This window comes from Natator depressus, chromosome 11 (assembly GCF_965152275.1).
Source record: "Natator depressus isolate rNatDep1 chromosome 11, rNatDep2.hap1, whole genome shotgun sequence".
In the NCBI taxonomy this organism is placed as follows: Eukaryota; Metazoa; Chordata; order Testudines; family Cheloniidae; genus Natator; species Natator depressus.
Genome location: NC_134244.1, coordinates 79,383,891 through 79,403,139, shown reverse-complemented (window position 1 = coordinate 79,403,139; position 19,249 = coordinate 79,383,891). Strand labels below are relative to the sequence as shown.

The following is a 19,249-nucleotide window of genomic DNA, read 5'->3' as shown; positions in this document are numbered from 1 at the left end:
TTGCTATTCAGAATTGTTTTACATGAACAAATTTCAGTTCCCAAACTGGCAGTATTTCTTGGGGTGTTTGATATTCACAACTCAATATCAAGGAATGGGTATTTAAATCACATGACATTCTTCTGTTTTCTCATTGGATGACCAAACCATTCGTTTCAGGCAGAAAAAGGTCTTTATAATTTTGTTTAATCATTATATTGATTTAGTTTCATGATTAAATAAATATTGGCTACAGGCCCCAAATTTGCTTTCCATGAATATTCACGTGAATAAACCTTCACTTGACCAAAAATTCATGAAAAGTCCATACCAATGCGTGTTTGTGAGTATTTATTCTCACTATTTGCCTAGCTTTATTTACAATAGATTTTTAAAAGTGGTATGTCCTACAAACAGAGAGAGCTTTAATCCATCATTCGGTGTACTTGAGCACATCACTGTGAAACGAGGAGTCCAAAGCATCAGAAAAAAACTGCAAAACATGGATGATTTGATTTTAAAAGTCTTTTCCCACTGCAGAATACAGAACTTTCCATTCCACTGGGTTCCATGAGCTATGGATTGGGCACTTGTGCCCCTTGGTAACATTAGCTAAGGTAACATTAGATGGCAGTCTTAGCAGAGAGGGTAGGTTTGAGGCCATGATTCAGTGAAGCATTTAAGCACGTGGTTAATAACTACAGTATGTGCTTAAGTCTCACTGAAGTCAAGCGTGTGCTTGGGTGTTTGGCTGACTCCTGGCCTGGATGTGCACAGAGAATGAATTACCCTTTTACTCCGAGCTGTGTTCCCTGTAGCTCAGGGTTGAGGCACTTGGGAAAATCCGTCTGCTTAGCTGTGTTTTCCACAGATAAGGCTCACAGCTTTATCCAGCCATGCCCAGCTCATCAAAACCCCCAGGCTAATATTTTGCTTCATTGAGATTTGGACTCAACTTATCTTTGAGCATCATGAAAAGAACAGTTGCGAAAGGAAGGGCACACATGAAGATGAGTGTTGCATGGGTTGTGAGAAATCTAAGACCAGACACCCACTGTGAAAATCTACCCACTGCACTGTTGCATGACCTATGTTAAATACACCTTATTGAATGATACCAGAACGCAGATGGAGATGTCAATTACCTTTTGAGGCAATAAAGACTTTTAATTGTTTGGTTTGTTTTATTCCATGCAACTGGAAACATTTGGGATTACGGTTTTAAAACCTACCAAGCAAATAATGCATTTGATGCACATATGTATGTTCTCTGTCCAGTGTGTAGAAACACTTCTCTCTGAAGGAAGTTTAGATGGACTCTGCTTTAAATAACTTTAAACATCACAGAATTATTTTTACCATAGTAAAGCATCCTTTTCTATCTTTTTTGGACACGTTGTAGGTGTCTGTTTCCAACACAATCTTTCGTAGGAGGCTATCTTTTCGCTCTTTGCAAAGATGAATTGATACTGCCATCACTGAGCACTGAGCCTCAGACATCGCCTTTATTAGAGACCCTCCATTTCATCAATCTAAAATAATTTCTCTCAGGCACCTGTGTTGTCTCTGAATACTTCAATCCAGATGCTCTCAAATAGGCACAATCAACTGGGGGTGTTGTTAGTTAGGGCATAAGAACAAACAGTCAATTTTGATGATTAATCCCTGTTTTCAAATCCAAGGTGAATGTTTCTTAAAGGAATTCCCATTCAGAATGATTTCTTCTTAAGCACATTATTTATGGCCTGGAATTTGGAACCTCTGCTTCAGAGTCTGTAGCACCAACAGGTTTGATAGAGAGCCTCTGAGTGATGCTAAAAGGAAGGTCAGTTTCTGGTAAAGTGGCCCTATCTATGGTCTATTGTTTATTATTTTGGTGCTAAGGTGAATATGAAGACAGAGTGTATAAGTAATGCTGACAACTACACCTTTTCTGATCCACACAGCTTGGGCTCCACAAGGTTCTAGCTAACAGTCTTTAGCTAAATAGGAGCATTAAGAGGAAGAATGGTCCAGTGGTTAGGGCACTAATCTAGAAGTTGGAAGATCTGTATTCAAGTTGCTGCTCTGCCACAGATTTCCTGTGGAACATTGGGCAAGTCATTTAGCCTTCCTGTGCCTCAGTTTCCTATCTGTAAAATGGGAGATCAGCACTTCCCTACCTTGCAAGGGGTTGCATTCAAAGCTTATGAGATGCTGAGATACTATAATGATGCGGGTCCTATGAGTAGATAACACGAATTGGGAGAAAGGTCTCTGTCCTCGGATAGAGTATATGTGGATGGATGAATGATGATTCCAAAGCCAAAATAGGTGACTTTATTGTAATTTTCCTACATACCTTTTTATTTTAAATATAGGTGTTCAGTAGAGCTGGTTGAAATTTGATGAAATATATCTCTTTGATCACAGCAAAAAAAATTGAGAAAATATTATTTTGCTCAGAATGTTTGCATTTTTAACAAAAAATTTTTGAAATGAAAAATTTTGAATATTTTAATGAAATTCAATCTGTTTTGATGGAGAAAAAACACTTTCTCTCACATTTTTATCATTTACTTTACACAGAAAAAAGTCAAAAAGTGAAAGGAAGTGAGTTTTTTTCTGCCCCATTGAAATTAAACAAAACTTTTCAGACAATTTTGAAAAATTAAAAAAAAAATTATGGGAAATTCCGGACAAAAAATTTAATATTCTTTGTTTTTTTGTGAAATATACTTTGTGGGGGTTTTTTTAGCAGCCATAACGTGTAGTAGTAACAAGGACCAACATGATAGAACATGGTATGCATTCTGTTGTCCCATCTGACAATAGAAGCTAACAGTACTTTGGATTATGTTGGAACTGCCTGTTTCTTTCACTGGGTCATACTAGACATCCCATTAAAGTTAATGGGACTACCCAGTCTTTGCAGGACAGGGACCTGGGTCTCTGTACAATGATTTAACGTCACAATATTGCTTTTGCAAAAACCACTAACAACTGTGAGCTGATACTGAATTGGAAAATTTGTGACCGACTTGGTGAACTAAGCCTCCCTCTAAGCAGCTTAGCTTTGGAGACAACCTGCTACTTACAGAGATGATTACGACGTTCACTGGCAAAACACCACTACTGCCTTAGCCTTCCCAAACACACACAGTTCATGAAGACTTCCGAGGTCTGGGAGATAATCCACTGCTCTGGCAGTTAACAGACCTAGTTTATCTACTGATATGCTTTGTGACCCAGGGCAATTCACTTATCTGTATGTGTTCTGTGTAAGCTCTTTGGGGCAGGGACTTTCACCCACTAAGTACAGCCCCTAGCTGACAGAATCCTCTAGGTACTACCATCATATAGATAGTACACAATAATAAAAGAAGTGCTCATTTTTAGAGAAAGTAATTCAGAAATAGATACACTGTTAAGTGGCATTATATTTTATTTAAGAAAGAATTTGACTTTAATAAAAGTTGCATCAAAGGTATGATTTAAAATCAGTTTAGTTAAACTAGTGCAAACCCCTGGGAGGACACTCTAAAACTGATTTAAATTTGGCTTATATCCATTTAGCTTAAGTCAGTTAATAACCAAATATAAGACAGGCTGAAATCAATTAAACATAGAGGTTTGTGCTGGTTTAATTGATTGCAAGGTCAGACAGCACCATTAGTTAATCTAATCTGACCTACATAACACAAGACATAGAATTTCACCGTATTACCACTGTAGTAAGCCCTATAACCTGTGAAACTGATTTTAGTGACTGGTGTGGCAGTTTAAATGTAGACAAGGTGAAAGTAACAAATCAAGAACTTAGTGTCCTTTTTGCTTAAGTGTTGGACGGTGAAATCACAAAGTAAATCAAATACCTCCAGTAGCTGCAGGACATCTTTATTTTTCGTGGCAAGAGAAGCAGTATACACAGCCACATTGCAGTCTCTTAGCTTGTTAAAAATATCTCAATAAATAAAACAAATAAGCAACATATACACTGGAACAGAAAATGAAACATTAACAAAGGGTTGAGCTGTAACAAATCATGGAGCAATTGGAAGAGGTGATGGGTGTATGGAGAGCAGAATCTGTAATCCAGACTTTACTTGAAACAAATCATGCAGGATTTGGGGAGGCCATGATGGTTTTTTTCTGAGCGCCTTGGTCCAGTTTTGATGTTATTGTACAAGAAATCATTTTGAGTTAAAAATATACATTAAAAAAAAAAGAATACAGCAAAGGGAAGATAAAATCCAACCCGAAAGATTTCTCATAAATGTATTCCTGAATTAAGATGTTCAGAAAAAAATAAAATAAAACCAAACACACCCAAAACCAAAAACCCAACGACACTACACAATCAACATGGTTTTCTTTTCCTTTCTTTTCTTTCATTCTGGGTCAGTCTCTTGGGGAGAAATGTTGCAAAATTTCAGCCCATTCGCTTTGGTGCTGTTTTTCCACTCAGTCTAAGTGCTCTGCAAGAGTTCAGAGCTAGGGAGGTCTAGAGGGTTCTTTTGGACCAGTTTACTTGAGGTTATTAAGGTTTCAGAGGCTACAAACTTGGATATGTCCCAATTCCACTTCAGTCTCAGACACTGGACAGTCTAGAATAAAAGAGAGAAAAAACAAACATATCATACTGGACATCTTCCTATGCCTGTTCTCTGATAAGCCCTTTCTCTTACAAATCAAGGCAATGATTCAGGAAAACAAGGCCTAAATCTATTCTTTTTCAGGATTATACTTAAATCTAAACTGACACACCCTTAATGTTTACTCCCCCACCAGCAGTCTTTTAGGCCTCCATCCATTTTAAAAACAAGTCCATTGATTTCTACATAGGCTTAAAGTGAAGCATGTGTTACAGTGCTATCCTGAACAGAGCTGCTTTCATGAATCCAGATTCAAACCTCCACAAGCACCCATAGAGGCATGGAAAGCCTTCCAGGTGAGATAGACTTCCTGACATTCAGGAACGGGAACTTTAGGATTAGTTCAGAGTTATTTAGCTTAGTGAGGACACAAACAAGAGCTAACATGGTAGAAATAGATGCAGTGATGAATGGTGTAGAGAATGTCATTCAGATGCTCCTGTTTACCTTCTCTCATAACACAACACCCGGAGCCACCTAGAGACATGAAATGATAATACATCTTAAAACTACTGAGAGGAAAAATGTTGGCAGTGGAACTCCATCACAGGAGATTTTAAAGGCCAAGAGTTTAGCAGGAGTCAAAAAGAAGGTTAGATGTTTCCATGAATGATGATAATATGATGCGATACTCAGGTGTGCTAAATTAGGGTGCATTTTATGCTGGATATAAACTTGCCATAGATTCATAGAAGATTAGGGTTGGAAGGGACCTCAGGAGGTCATCTAGTCCAACCCCCTGCTCAAAGCAGGACCAACCCCAACTAAACCATCCCAGCCAGGGCTTTGTCAAGCTGGCCCTTAAAAACCTCTAAGGATGGCGTTTCTACCACCTCCCTAGGGAACCCATTCCAGTGCTTCACCACCCTCCCAGTGAAATAGTGTTTCCTAATATCCAGCCTAGACCTCCCCCACTGCAACTTGAGACCATTACTCCTTGTTCTGTCATCTGCCACCACTGAGAACAGCTGAGCTCCATCCTCTTTGGAACCCCCTTTCAGGTAGTTGAAGGCTGCTATCAAATTCCCTCAGTTCCCTCAGCCTCTCCGCATCATTTTTGTGCTCCGGCCCCCTAATCATTTTGTTGCCTTCCACTGGACTCTCTCCAATTTGTCGACATCCTTTCTGCAGTGGGGGGCCCAAAACTGGACACAATACTCCAGATGTGGCCTCACAAGTGCCAAATAGAGGGGAATAATCACTTCCCTCGATCTGCTGGTAATGCTCCTACTAATGCAGCCCAATATGCCGCTAGCCTTCTTGGCAACAAGGGCACACTGGTGACTCATATCCAGCTTCTCATCCACTGTAATCCCCAGGTCCTTTTCTGCAGAACTGCTGCTTAGCCAGTCAGTCCCCAGCCTGTAGTAGTGCATGGGATTCTTCTGTCCTAAGTGCAGGACTCTGCACTTGTCCTTGTTGAACCTCATCAGATTTCTTTTAGCTCAATCCTCCAATTTGTCTAGGTCACTCTGGACCCTATCCCTACTTCCCAGCGTATCTACCTTTCCCTCCAGCTTAGTGTCATCCATGAACTTGCTGAGGGTGCAATCCATTAATGAAGATGTTGAACAAAACCGGCCCCAGGACCAACATCTGGGACCGACCCCCGGGGCTTGATACCAGCTGCCAACTAGACATTGAGCCTGTTGATCAGTACCCATTGAACCCGATAATCTAGCCAGCTTTCTATCCACCTTATAGTCCATTCATCCAATCCATACTTTTTAAACTTTCTGGCAAGAATACCGTAGGAGACCGTATCAAAAGCTTTGCTAAAGTCAAGATATATCACATCCACCGTTTTCCCCATAGCTGAGGATCTGAGCATGGCAATGCAGTTACTTACAAGCAGGGCTAGTGTTATGCTCATAGAACACTGGGGCATTTTATCAACTCCCTAAGAAAAGTGCTATGGAATTTTATCATCTGCTAAGAGAAGGACAGAGGGGATCTCAGGTTAATGCCCTTGATAATTGCAGCACCCTTTGTAAGTACCGCACTGTGCAGCAGAACCAGCACTAGATACGAGCTAGGGCTGTGTGAAAGTTTTACACCAAAATTTGAAAACCTCCATGGCTGGGGGTGTTGATGTGAATCTGAAGCTCCAAGCCACTGTCTGGAGTTTATGAACCCATGACAACCAAGCCATCTGACCTGGGTTAACTAAAAACCCTGTGAACCCTAATGGACGAGTTCCTCTCAGCTGTCACGTGACCCCAAGTTGTGGTGCAGAACTTGAACCCACAGCCTTCTGGCCCAGAAGCAAGATTTCTGCTACACGAATGTCCGTGACACCAACATGCACCTGTCAGGATTTATTCCCAGCACATTTAACTCAACCCAAACCCAAACCCTTTAATTCCTTAGAAACCTTTTCCAAACAAAGAACTACCCAGGATAGTTTTGCCTGAGAAAGAGACTCAGTGACCCATACCTATTTGAATTACATGTTTAAAGTGAGTGTCACGTTATATATTGCATTATGAAATCAAGCCAATGGTGTCTGTGTGTCAGTGTTACACATATAGTGCCTGGCACATCATCTTTTTTTTTTTTTTTTTTTTGCTATGCGGGCTAGTCAAGGTGTAGTTATTTTACTGGACAAAGGCAAAATGCCCTCACTTTATCTTGTGCTGATGGTTGCATATTTGGAATGTTAAAGTACAGATGGAATTTTCCCTGTCTCCATTCCCTCACCAGCCTGGAGAATTCAAAGTACCAGAAACCCTGCATGGGACCTGTTAATCAAACAACATGTGAAGATATGATGCTCTGCTCAGGAGAACTTGCCTATTTTATGTTACATTTTAAAGCAAAATAATGTAAAACTGCCTTTGACTTTCATGGGAGTGGGGGTAGGCCAATGCCAAGCACCCACTCACAGTGACTACCTGGTCTCCCTGTACAATGAAGGTGCCCCTGTTGCAAATACACACAGTTACTCCCCACCCTTTGGGGGCAGTAGTCTGGGTGCGTGCCTCAGGCTTCCATGCATTAGACAAACAAGGCCACTGATTTCTATGCCACAGCAGGCTGCACAGCTTAAATCTAGTCTGCAGCTCTACAGCCTCTCCAGAGCGTCTTGCGGGATGGCAGCGAAAGGCTTAAATCCAGAGATGGAAGTAGCCCTCTCATCATGCAGCCTGTGCAGGCCTGGGTCTGGGTCCATGCGTCACGTTCCTGGAGCCTAGGGAAGCTGTAGGGCCGATCAGTAATGGGCTGGCTGTGTTGTTTAACCTTCACCATTCCAGCCAGTCAGCAAATTTCAGCTAGATGTCCCTGGGAGACATCTGCCTTTTAAAACACACAGTTAAGCTCATCATTTCAATCCATCTGTAGCCCTTCAGCCTAGCTCCATGGCTCCATCCAACCCACGCCCCGCACAATGTCTCCTAAACACCCTTTTGGCTCAGGTGGTTAAATCTCACCAAGGAGTACTGAGCTCATCTCGCTTCAGCACGACTGGACAACAGGGGCTCTTGTGCCAGCAGACTCCTTCCTGCGCAGGAAGAATAATGAACATGCTGCTGTTCATTTGCCCAGCCACGGCTTCTCAGATTAGCGGGGCAAGCCCTGTAAGCCACGACTGCCCAGGGGACACCCCGCATAATTTTTTGGCTTTTCATGGAAGACACTGTATCTCCCCTGCGAGGGCTGACTCAGCTCACATATCAAAAAATGATATATAATTATTTCCTCTCTCTAAGGAAAGCTTCCATTTAGCCTTTTAAAAAAAGTTATTAATTATCTAATTACACCCACATTCTGTAGAAGAGTTCAGGACTTGATTGACTGCCCAGGGCCACTTAGAAAAGCTTACATGTTGGGTGTGCCCTGACAGAAGTGGCTTGCGTGTGTGAATGTGTGCCAACAGATGACAGACAAGGCTTTCCTTTGCACTTGTGTTGCTACAGCCCCATTGGTTGGGGAGGGTGGGGGGAATAACGAAGCAGAGGAAGGAGAAAGACACCACGGGATAGTCCTTTGCTTGGGGTGGAGCAAATGTTAAACACTGCACTTCCTTAAATCCCTGTGTCACGTGTCCAGGGAAAATGCTATGGTACTACTTCTAGATGTCATGCAGCACTTAGCATCAGTAGGTCTCAAAGGGCTTTACAAAGGAGGTCTGTATCTTTAACCTCGTTTTACACATGGGGAAACTGAGGCATGGGGAGGGGAAGGCGGCAGGGAGCCCAAGATCAGCCATATACTGGGTGTAGAGATGAAAGGGGTTCAGGCTGATAATGGGGAGGTATAGGCAGCCATACTCTGATTTCCTGCATAGCATTTGGTGTAGGGGTGGCTGGGGGTGTGGCCAGAATGCTCTCTATTCCAGTTAGTTTGGGCAGTTCAATTTAGCAAGATAGAGGCCATGGGGCTGCTCTAAATTACACCAGGGATTTAAGTCCCCAGCAAGCCCAATATTAGGTGGGTGTAAAGCCACCACTGACCCTGGGTGCCTGTGCTGTGCCTCCTGTATGGTGTAGCACAGAATCTGGCCTGAGGTTGGATAAACCTTGGGAATGGAAGTGAACTGGAACCTGGGGAGTCCTGGGATCTCAGCTGGCTGTCCAGAATTACAGCACTTTGCATCAGTGGATCTCATAGCACTTTAATTGAACATTAATGAACTAAGCCTCTCAACACACCTCTCAGGTAGGTAAGCATTAGACCTGTCTCCCATATGGGGAAACTGAGGCACAAGGGGTGGCGGGGGAAAATGGGCATGTGACAAGCTACCTTGAAGGTGGATTTTGGGGGGCATTGTGCCTCACTTGCTGGCCCTTCACAGACGGGGAATGGAGTGTAGGGCCCACCGTTCCCTTCTCTCAACAATAATAGAGGAGAGTGTGCACGGGCTACCAGGCCTCCCCCTTCAGGAGGTGGCTGGAGTGCATTGGGAGAACGGAATTGTGGCAAGGAGGTTGAGGAAAAGGGGTTAGGACCAAGGGTATAGAGCATGGGACTGGGACTCAAGGTACATGGGTTTAATTCCGGGCTGGGCCACTGGCCTGCTGGGTCACCTGGGACAAGTCACTTCCCTGACCCGTGCCTCAGTTTCCCCATCTGTAAAATGGGGATCATGATGCTGACCTCCTTTGTAAAACCCTTTGAGAGCGCTATGGAGGAAAAGTGCTCTGTAAGAGCTAGGATATCTTACCACGCATCAGACTGGACGATACAACTATACAGTCTGTCGGAAAGCAGACCCCCCCAGACACAGTTTTGTTTGAATCTGAGTACTGGGGTGCCACCCCTGCCGTAACCCTGGTATTGGCTTTAATTTACAAGATCTTTCCCTTGACAGTATGACTTCTAATGGAAAAGGTGAAGAGAAGGGTTACTGGGATGATCTGAGGAATGGAGAACCTACCTTACGAGAGGAGACTCAAAGAGCTTGGCTTGTTTAGTCTAACCAAACAAAGGCTGACGGGAGATATGCTTGCTCTCTATAAATAAATCAGGGGGATAAATACCGGGGAGGGAGAGGAGTTATTTAAGTTAAGGGTCAGTGAGGACACAAGAACAAATTGATATAAACTGGCCATCAACAAGTTTAGGTTTGAAATCAGATGAAGGTTTCTAACCATCAGAGGAGTAAAGTTCTGGAACAGCCACCCGAGGTGAGCAGTGGGGCCAAAAAAACAACAACCCCTAACTGGCTTCAAGACTGAGCTTGATAGGTTTATGGAGGGGAAGGTATGATGAGATTGCCTACAATAGATGTGGCCCATCTATGACTGCTATTTGCAAATATCTCCTTCGGCCAGTGATGGGACACTAGATGGGGAGGGCTCCGAGTTACTGCAGAGAATTCTTTCCAGGTGTGTGGCTGGTGGGTCTCGCCCACATGCTCAGGCTCTAACTGATCGCCATATTTGGGGTTGGAAAGGAATTTTCCCCCAGGTCAGATTGGCAGAAATGCTGTGGATTTTTGCCTTCCTCTTCAGCATGGGACACGGGTTCCTTGCTGGTTTGAACTAGAATAAATGGTGGAACTCTACACTATGATTTGAGGACTTCAGTAACTCAGCCAGAGGTGAGGGGCCTATCACAGGAGTGGCTGGGTGAGGTTCTGTGGCCTGCAATATGCAGGAGGTCAGACTAGATGATCATGATTGTCCCGTCTTGCCTTACAGTGTGCAAGACTGTGTAGGGAGACTGGCCTACCTGGCAAACAGCGGCTAGGGTGGGCCCTAGGTATAGGACTTGGTTTCACAGGGCACGGAGTGCTTTGGAAAGGGATCAGAGAGAAACTGGACTGATAACGCAGTGACTGTGTGGGCAGATGTGGCAGTTGCTATGCACTTAGCCGTGGCTCACGCACAGGCTATGATAAGAACCATCTTTGTATGAATCACAGGAATAGCCCCTGCTCTTTTCAATACGTGCTGTGAGACCCAGACTTTCACCTGGGGTCAAGTGAAAGACACCTCTGAGAGATTGCATCTCCCCTCAGCTCTGCATTGGAGTGGCTGCCTTTTTGAATATGCCAGTGGGGAACTTGACCACACAGTCTTCTGGCCCATGGCTACTTATAGAGTGACTGTGGCCCAGATCCTCAAAGGTATTTAGGTGCCTAACTCCCATGGGAGTTAAAGTGCTATACAAACAGGATTCCTCTGGGCCCTACCCCCATGGGAGTTAGGCACCTAAATACCTTTGAGGCTCTGGGCCTGTGACACTGCAGATTATATGGTATGGGTGAGAGGACTTTAAAGTAAAGCCAGGCAGTGCTGGGCCTCGCCCTAAGGACAGGATTCACTGCTGGCATAAGTAAGAGCGGCTCAACTGAGGAAGCGGAGCTGTACCCTTACACCAGGGTGGACTATGGCTGTAAAGCAGACAGCTGTGTGGAACCACTAGCTTTCACTCTGGCTCCAGTTAGCCCTCCTCACTGTGGTGTCTGAGCAACTCCCAATGAACTTCACTCTCATCTCAGTGAGGTAGTGAATATTGTCCCCCATTTACAAATGCGGGGCATGGAAGTACAGGGTAGATTAAGTGACTTGCCCAACGTCCCACAAAAAGTCTGTGAGGGAACCAGGAATTGAACATGTAGCTTTTGAATCCCATTCCAGTGCCTTTATATTCATGAACCCATCCTTTGCTTATATAGCTCCATGAGTCCTTGGGAATCTGAGCCATGGTGGAAAGGAGGGAATTCAGCCCTCTGAGTAAAATTACAAAGTTGCTACTGATAGAACGATGGCTACTTCCACCGTGAACCTGCCTTTTAAATTGAAACGATACCTGCTCCCCCCATGGAATCTGATTTGCCTTTTCATTAGCATTTCAACAGGAAAATGTTTTAAGAATGTGATTTCCGACCCCCATCCCTCCCACAGCCCCTTGTTTGTTGTTGGGGCGGAAATGTTTTCCACAAGGAGCACCTGGTCAGCATTAGCTACCTATTAATGCTTGCCTTGAAACTTTCCTGGGGGTCTAATTTCAAAGGAATAGGGCAAAACCAGTGTGTCGTTCAGAAGAGAGTGCATTTTCGCATGCCTCCAGTGTTATTTATTTATTTGAGACATAAAAGTAACAAAATAGCCCTACTCTCAGGTGCCTGTATCTTCTCTTATATCCTAGACTAAAATGTCATTTTATCTGATGGGTTGGTGATGCTTTCAGAAATAATGATCAACACCACAAGGGAGCAGGTCTGGCTGGCAGCAATAGACCCGTATATTCACTGCAGTTGTTGTCTCTTTATTCAGAAGTACCTGCAATGTTTTGGTACTGTGTGATATTTTGTTTGTTTGCATGGGTACAAACTCTAGGCAATATCTAAATGTAAGAAAATAAATCAGTCAGAAGAGGGGAGAGAGATTTACTAGGGATATTCTCAGCTTCCAAACAAAGTGCACCACAACTGACAAAAAGCATTTGTCTGTGATACAGTATATGATGCAGCTATACATTCAAGATATATTTAGTAAGGCCATGGGACTTATATTTAGTAAGGCCAAGGTAACTCCCATAGGGGGTAGGGCCCAGAGGAATCCTGTTTATGTAGCGCTTTAACTTCCAAAAATATTACAGTACCAAACTCACTGGAGGAAGAGGCAGTGATAAACCTTTGTGATAATGCTGTACTTTTCTGTTGTATTGTTACATGCTAAACTCTTTTGAGAAGCTGCTCATCAATATCAAAATGGGAACTCCTGAGTGCTGAGCTATTTTGAAAATCTGGTGCATGGAGACTGGGCTGAGGGGTAGGGAGGGAGACAGGACTAGGAGAAAGACAGGCTGGAGGGAATGGGTAGAAGAAGTCAGGCTTAGGGGAAAGAGGAACAGAAGAACCTGTAGCTACTAGAGCACACTGCCCTCAAGACCTGGAATGGAACCAAGATTTCTGAGTCTCACCATTCCTCCACCGTCAATAACACTGTCTGAAACCCACTGGCAAAGTGTGTGTGTCATGGCCCTACAGTGGCTGGTCCATATAACAATAATAATAATACCTAGTTTTTATATAGTGCTTTTCATTCATAGACCTCACACTGCTTTATGAAGGAGTTTTGTTATACAGAGGATGACAACCTATTACTGCTGTCAGTTACTTAATTGGTTCAAGGGGCAGAGGCCTGTGCTGGGATCTAGAGTCCAACCCTGCTGATGACCCATGTGGGTGTTAATGTGATCCCACATGAGGGAATTTCTGTATTTTCAGTTTGCTTTTTAAATTACCTAGGAAATTATATACAAAAATACATTAAAAGAACATTAGGGAGGTTGAAAAATTAAGCACTCAAAAGTTAGGAAATACCAGAATTTTTGCTTGTGAAACCTTAATTGAGCCCCTTTGTGGGTATGCAGTATGATACAATCTTTCGTTACATGATCACATGCTATTTTTTTCTCCACTGGAGTCCTGTCTCATTCAGTGCACGGGATGGACCTGCTCAGGAGGTGAATCACAGTTTTGTCTGTCAGCCCCCAACCTCGTGTGCTGCTGTAGCTGGAAGGTGTGCAGTGAATGAGGAAGGAGATTACAGGAAAAGGAAGCATGGTTTTGTGGTTAAGGCGGTTGAAAGCTGCCCTGGAGAACTGGATTCTACCTCTGCCACTGAGTTGCTGGGTGTGGCTGGATAAGTTGCTTAAACCAAATTTTTAACAGGTGGCCACTAACTGTGTTTCTCATTTTCTGGGTATCCAACTTCAGACTCTGTGGGGCTTATTTGCAGATGTGCTGAGCACTCACAGCTACAAGTGAAGTCAATGGGAGCTGTGAATTGGACACACAAATTGCTATGTAATGCTAAGTGTTCTGAAAAAAACAGGTCCTAAGTTTCTCAAATTGGCATCCAGAATTAGTGGATACTTTTGACCTTCGTCTCTCTGGGTCTGTCTACAATGCAATTAAAAAGTCATGGCTTGCCTGTGCCAGCTGACTCGGGCTCATGGGACTTGGGCTTGCAGGGCTGTTTCATTGCACTGTAGACTGCTGGGCTCTAGGACCCTGTGAAGTGGGATAGTCCCAGACATAGGCATTGACTCTGAGGTGCTCTCAGGCTGGAGCACCCATGGAAAAAAAATAGCACCCACCAGCCACCCACCAATCAGCTGTTTGTCAGTGGGCAGGGGCTGCTGGGGGGAGGAGGCAGAGTGGGGCTGGGCCAGGAAGAGGTGGATTGAGGGGAGGGTCTGGGGGGAGGGGGAAGAACGGAACAGGAAGAGGCTGAGCAAGGGAGGGGCCTTGCGGGAAGGGGAGGAGTGGGGGCAGGGTCTCAGGGTGGAGCAGGGGTGGAGCACCCAACAGGAAAAATGAAAGTCAGTGGCTGTGGTCCCAGAGCTCAGAGTGCAGCCTGAGACCAGAAATCTACACTGCAATGAAACAGCCCCGCAGCCCAAGTCCCATGAGCCTGAGTCAGCTGGCATGGGCCAGCTGCAGATTTTTAATTGCAGTGTAGACATACCCTCCGTGTCTCAGTTCCCCATCTGTAAAATGGGGATAATGTTAACCGGTCATCTCCCAGGGGTGTTGTAATATAAATTCATTCATGCTTGTGAACCACTCAGATACTACAGTGAGGAGCATAGAAAAGCGCATAAGTAATAATTCTGTCTTCAGAGCAGGGTTTGAATAGTATGCAGTAAATAAGGCCTAGGGCGGAACACTGAACAATGAGGATAAAACACAATATTGAATGGGTGCTCATTCCCTGAGCACTGTCCACCATGGGCACTGAAAGAGGCAGGGGTCTTGTGGGAAAACAGTATGTGATCATGTAATTAAAGACTGCCTCATACTGCAAATACACTCGGGGGCTGAGTTAAGGATGGGCAAGCCCCCTTAATCCTGGTATTTCCTACCCTTTTTGCCCTCAACACTTTTTAACAGTTTTTGTGTGTAGCAGAACTATAGGCCGGTATAATCTGTGAAACGCTATAGGGCCAAATTGTCAACTGGTGTAAATCGGCATAGTCAAGATTCAGAGTCTTGAGTATTTTCAGCATTTTCTATAGGACTTTGTTTAATTTCTATAGACTCTTACTGGTGTCATCAAGTTACACCAACTTTTCTGTGTTTTCTCCCACACCTTTCACCTACCTGCACAAGGCACTGCTACACATTTATTATCCTGAGAAAGGCACTCTTCAAAGCCTGTCAAGGGATTCAGCTGGTGGCTACTTTTGAGGTACTCATCTGCTCCCTTCCTGAGTGCATCGCTTACACAGCTTCCCTAACTCCTACTAGCCCAGGGGAAACCAGCAGACACTGATCTTATATATGGCAAATGCAGAGTAACAAGAACTGGTATCAGCTGACTACTGTTTCAGCATAGCCTCTCTGAAATAGCAGTACAAGTGTGTATTGCCTTCAGAAACTCTACACAGTTTGCTGCTTCATGGTGCTTACCAAGTTCATTGTAAACCGATCCATCCAGCTATTTAACTTAGGGTTTTATGCTGCTGCTCATCACCGTGTTATCTAAGCATCTTCCATGTCAAATCAATAGCAATAGAGAAGTCCTAGTGGACGGCTTGGAATCACTGGCAAATCTTCCTTTTTAGGGTCAAAACTTTGCTTGTGCAGGGTCTGAATGAGCTCTCCCCTGACATCTAGTAATGAGTGGGGGAAGAGGACTTCAGGAGCCAACCTTGTTTGCATGGACATACCCACCTTGCCTAGGTGCTCAGCATGATGGGAATGCTTTGGCTGGTGTTGGATCACAAGTCACTTTGTTATTGGGGGCAGAGGTAATAAAGGGTTGTTATCCTTGTTGTGTGAATCAGTGGCAGCACAACTGTGCTTGACAGGCCTGCACTGACGGGCTCACCCTCACTTAAATTGCACTTGCTAGGCAGGGGCTGGGGTGCCAAAGCCCAGTGATGTTGAGAGAGAGGTATTTGTGTTTTTATGAAAGGTCACAGATGTGATTTGTTGTTTACTGTCTCTGTCATATAATACTAGAGCTGATTAAGACTCAACTGAGAGTTTTTTGTTGCAGATTAGTAGGGCTGATATCACTGAGAACCAGGTTTAAGCCTTAGACCTGCTTTGGGGTAGTGTCTCTGATGGTAAAGACTGTCTAGTGTGCACCAGGAGTGGGGCTCCCCCACTATGGGCTGAAATTGCTGAGAGCTGTGTTCAGTGGTGGGGTCTCAAGACATCCTAGAGGAGGTGGAGAAGCTGATGGTGAAGTGAGTGCCTGTGCAGCAGAGTGAGGAAGGTGCCTTTCCTGCCCCAGCCAGGGTGGGAGATGAACTCATGGAGATGCACCTGTGAACTCTGGGTCTTCACTGACTAAGGGCAACAACTGTGAATGGGGTGTGGTGGAGGGAGAAGAGGGGGGCTTGTTAAAGGAACTTTTGGTTGTTGGTCTGTGGCAAAAGGACACTGCCTAATGTACTCTGGGGTGAGTGTTTTGCTCATGATTTTATGCTTATGAATCCTGCTTGTGATGTTTTCCCAAGTTAATGCCGGATTCCTTTCTCTCTTTTCATTAAATGGTTCTTTTCTGCACTCAGACTCTGTGCTTGCGAGAGGGGAAGTATTGCCTCTCAGAGGTGCCCAGGAGGTGGTGTGTAATTCTCCCAGGTTACTGGGTAGAGGCTTGAGCTGGTTCTGTGTTGCATTGTTGATATTAAACCCAGCCCTTGCTGTCGACTCCAACTGACGGAAGGGTTACACTAAGATGTTTTAATAGAAGGATGAATGGTTAAAATGTAGGGTGAGGTTAAAGTGCAGAGTGGGCAGTTTGCAGATCTCAGTACTCTTTGATTTCCTTTCTGATCTTGGCCAAATTGCTTAGGCCCAGACCCTCAGAGGTACTTAGGAGCTTTATTCCCATTGCTCAGGTGCCTAAATACCTTTTGAGAATTTGGGCCTTAGCATCTCTGGACCTCCGTTATAATACTTCTCTAGCTCTCTCAGCAATTTGAAAGGCTTAATGATCAGAAGGCATTTTGTGATCTGCTGCTGGGAGACACTATAAAAGGACACTGTATGGTCACTGAAACGCTCTATTATATTTTCTAAGGCGAGAAGGGACCATTAGATCATGCCATCTAGCCTTCTGGCCACCAATATCACCCAGCACCCACCCACTGAACCCAGTCAACATACAGGATACAATTATGGTAAATCTACAGCCTGCTATGCTTCATTTAAAGCACTACCAAAAACAGCTTCTCATCATTGCTAGTAGGTTGTAGCTTGTGCCACACAAGACTATTCTGAAGTTCCCCTTTCACTTGGTGCCTCTTAATACTTTGTAGTACATCAGTGGAACCTGACTTACAATGTGGCCGCAACAGCAGACACTTGGTAAAAGGAAATTTGCCCAAAGCCCCATGGTGCTTGCTGTACAGGGTGAAGTTGGCATTGGTTGAAATCAAACTGTGAAGACCTGGAATTAATACGAATAGTTTAACACTGCGCTTTTTATTTCTTTAGGCGTTTCAGAAAATGCTTCGTTACTTGTGGGGCCAGGTCTCTAGCTGGCGTAATCAGCCTCGGTAGTGTTATAATGATTTATACAAGCTGAAGCTCGAAGCCCAGATCTGCAAAGGTAGTTAGGCCCTTTAATGGTGCCTAGTTTATTGAGATAATTTCCCATCAAGGCTCACACTTTGCGTCTCTGAATGAAGGTGAGAGGAGATCACCTTCCGTCAGAGAATCAGTCAGACAGGAAGGGAGAGTAAGTGATAGCATGGCACTATTACTACAGCCTTGCTTCTTCCACTCCTCCTCCCTGCTAACACCCTACCCGCTGAAATCAGAGGGGCTGCTGGGGCAGGCAGGTACTACTGTGCAAATGAATGCAGCAGGATCAGGCCTTTACTGAGATGTAACTTGGTTGCATGGGACTAGATCTGTGGCAAAGCCCAGAGCGCAGGGCAATGCATAGCTTTGCCAGGAGAGAATTGTACCTCCTTGCTCCAGGCAGAAGGGGTGGTAATTTACTGGTCTCCATCAGCAGTAAATTACTGTGTGCAGTGTTGTAGTAGCCGTGTCAGTCCTGGGATATCAGAGAGACAAGGTGGGAGAGGTAATATCTTGTACTGGACCAACGTCTGTTGGTGCGAGAGACAAGCTTTCAAGCCACGCAGAGGTCGTCTTCAGGTCTGGGGAAGAGCTGTGATGCTCAGAGTACCTTTCCCAGACCTGACAACCCCCCACACCTCTGTGTAGCCTGAACAAAACAGGCAGGCTCTGGAACTATGCACTGTAATAGCCTCATCTCCCCTGTGGAAGGAGGCCTTAGAACACCAGGAGCCATGGGTTACAGTGACACCACAGACTCCCCTTGTTCCCCTTCTACCAGTTTGAGAGGATAGCAGATATGCAGCTCCCACTTACCCCTGTGTTCCTGGATCTGAGCTCTGGGTAGCCCCTGAGGGATCTTATTCCCCCTTACTTACACTCATGTGGCATTGTGCAGTCCAGGGAACACTCCAACTTTTGACTTGCATACAGCCTCCGTAAGGCCCAGATCCTGCAAAGAGACAGCACCCGTAGGTCTGTGGTTGTGAGCTAGCCTTCTCCCCCTTCGTCAGTCAGCGCTATAGCTTTTGTTTTCCGAGTGGGAGCAGCTCTCAGGCCTCATGCTGCCTAAGTGACAGCCCCTGGGAGAGGAGGAGCAACAGGCAACAAACTGGGGCACCTCTGCTTTGTATTTCTCCGAACCAGCTGCTCCCAACTGCAGCAGATGTTATTGATTTTTGCAGCCACCGAGACGTTTATCGTCTGTTTCCTCCCCCTGCCCTTAATCTTGGGGAAGTAAAATACTATGCAGGTTAGAGGCAGAAACCCCCTGTGCTTCACCATTGGTGAGAGAAGCCAGAGAGGAGTTCCCATTCTGTCTAGCGGCAGCCCTGTGACTGGGAGCAATGGAAATCAGAGCATTTACCTTTGAGGCTACTCTGAAGGGATGTGGTTTCTGACCAAACATCCTTCATTGCCAGATTGTGTTTGACTTAAAACAATAACAGAGTTCCCATTACATACATTGCAGAGCGTATTTTGAAGCGAACCGCATCTGCTGCTGTCTATATGAGAGCGGTCACAGAAATCCACAGGTGCAGAAAGTCTATGGTTCCTTTAAGGGATAAACAGAGAGGTGGCAATGTTTGCAGATGATACTAAACTGCTTAAGGTAGTTAAGACCAAAGCAGACTGT

At 44.7% G+C, this 19,249-nt stretch overlaps 1 protein-coding gene across 1 annotated transcript in view; it reads right to left on the bottom strand.

The window, feature by feature from the left end:
* Window positions 1–4,010: 4,010 nt before the first annotated feature.
* TWIST2 (twist family bHLH transcription factor 2) overlaps window positions 4,011–19,249 on the bottom strand; it is a 73,429-nt gene continuing 58,190 nt past the window's right edge. The window contains exon 2 of the mRNA XM_074966927.1: window positions 4,011–4,565. The gene's annotated coding sequence lies outside the window, so the exon portion shown is untranslated. The remainder of the gene's footprint in view (window positions 4,566–19,249) is intronic.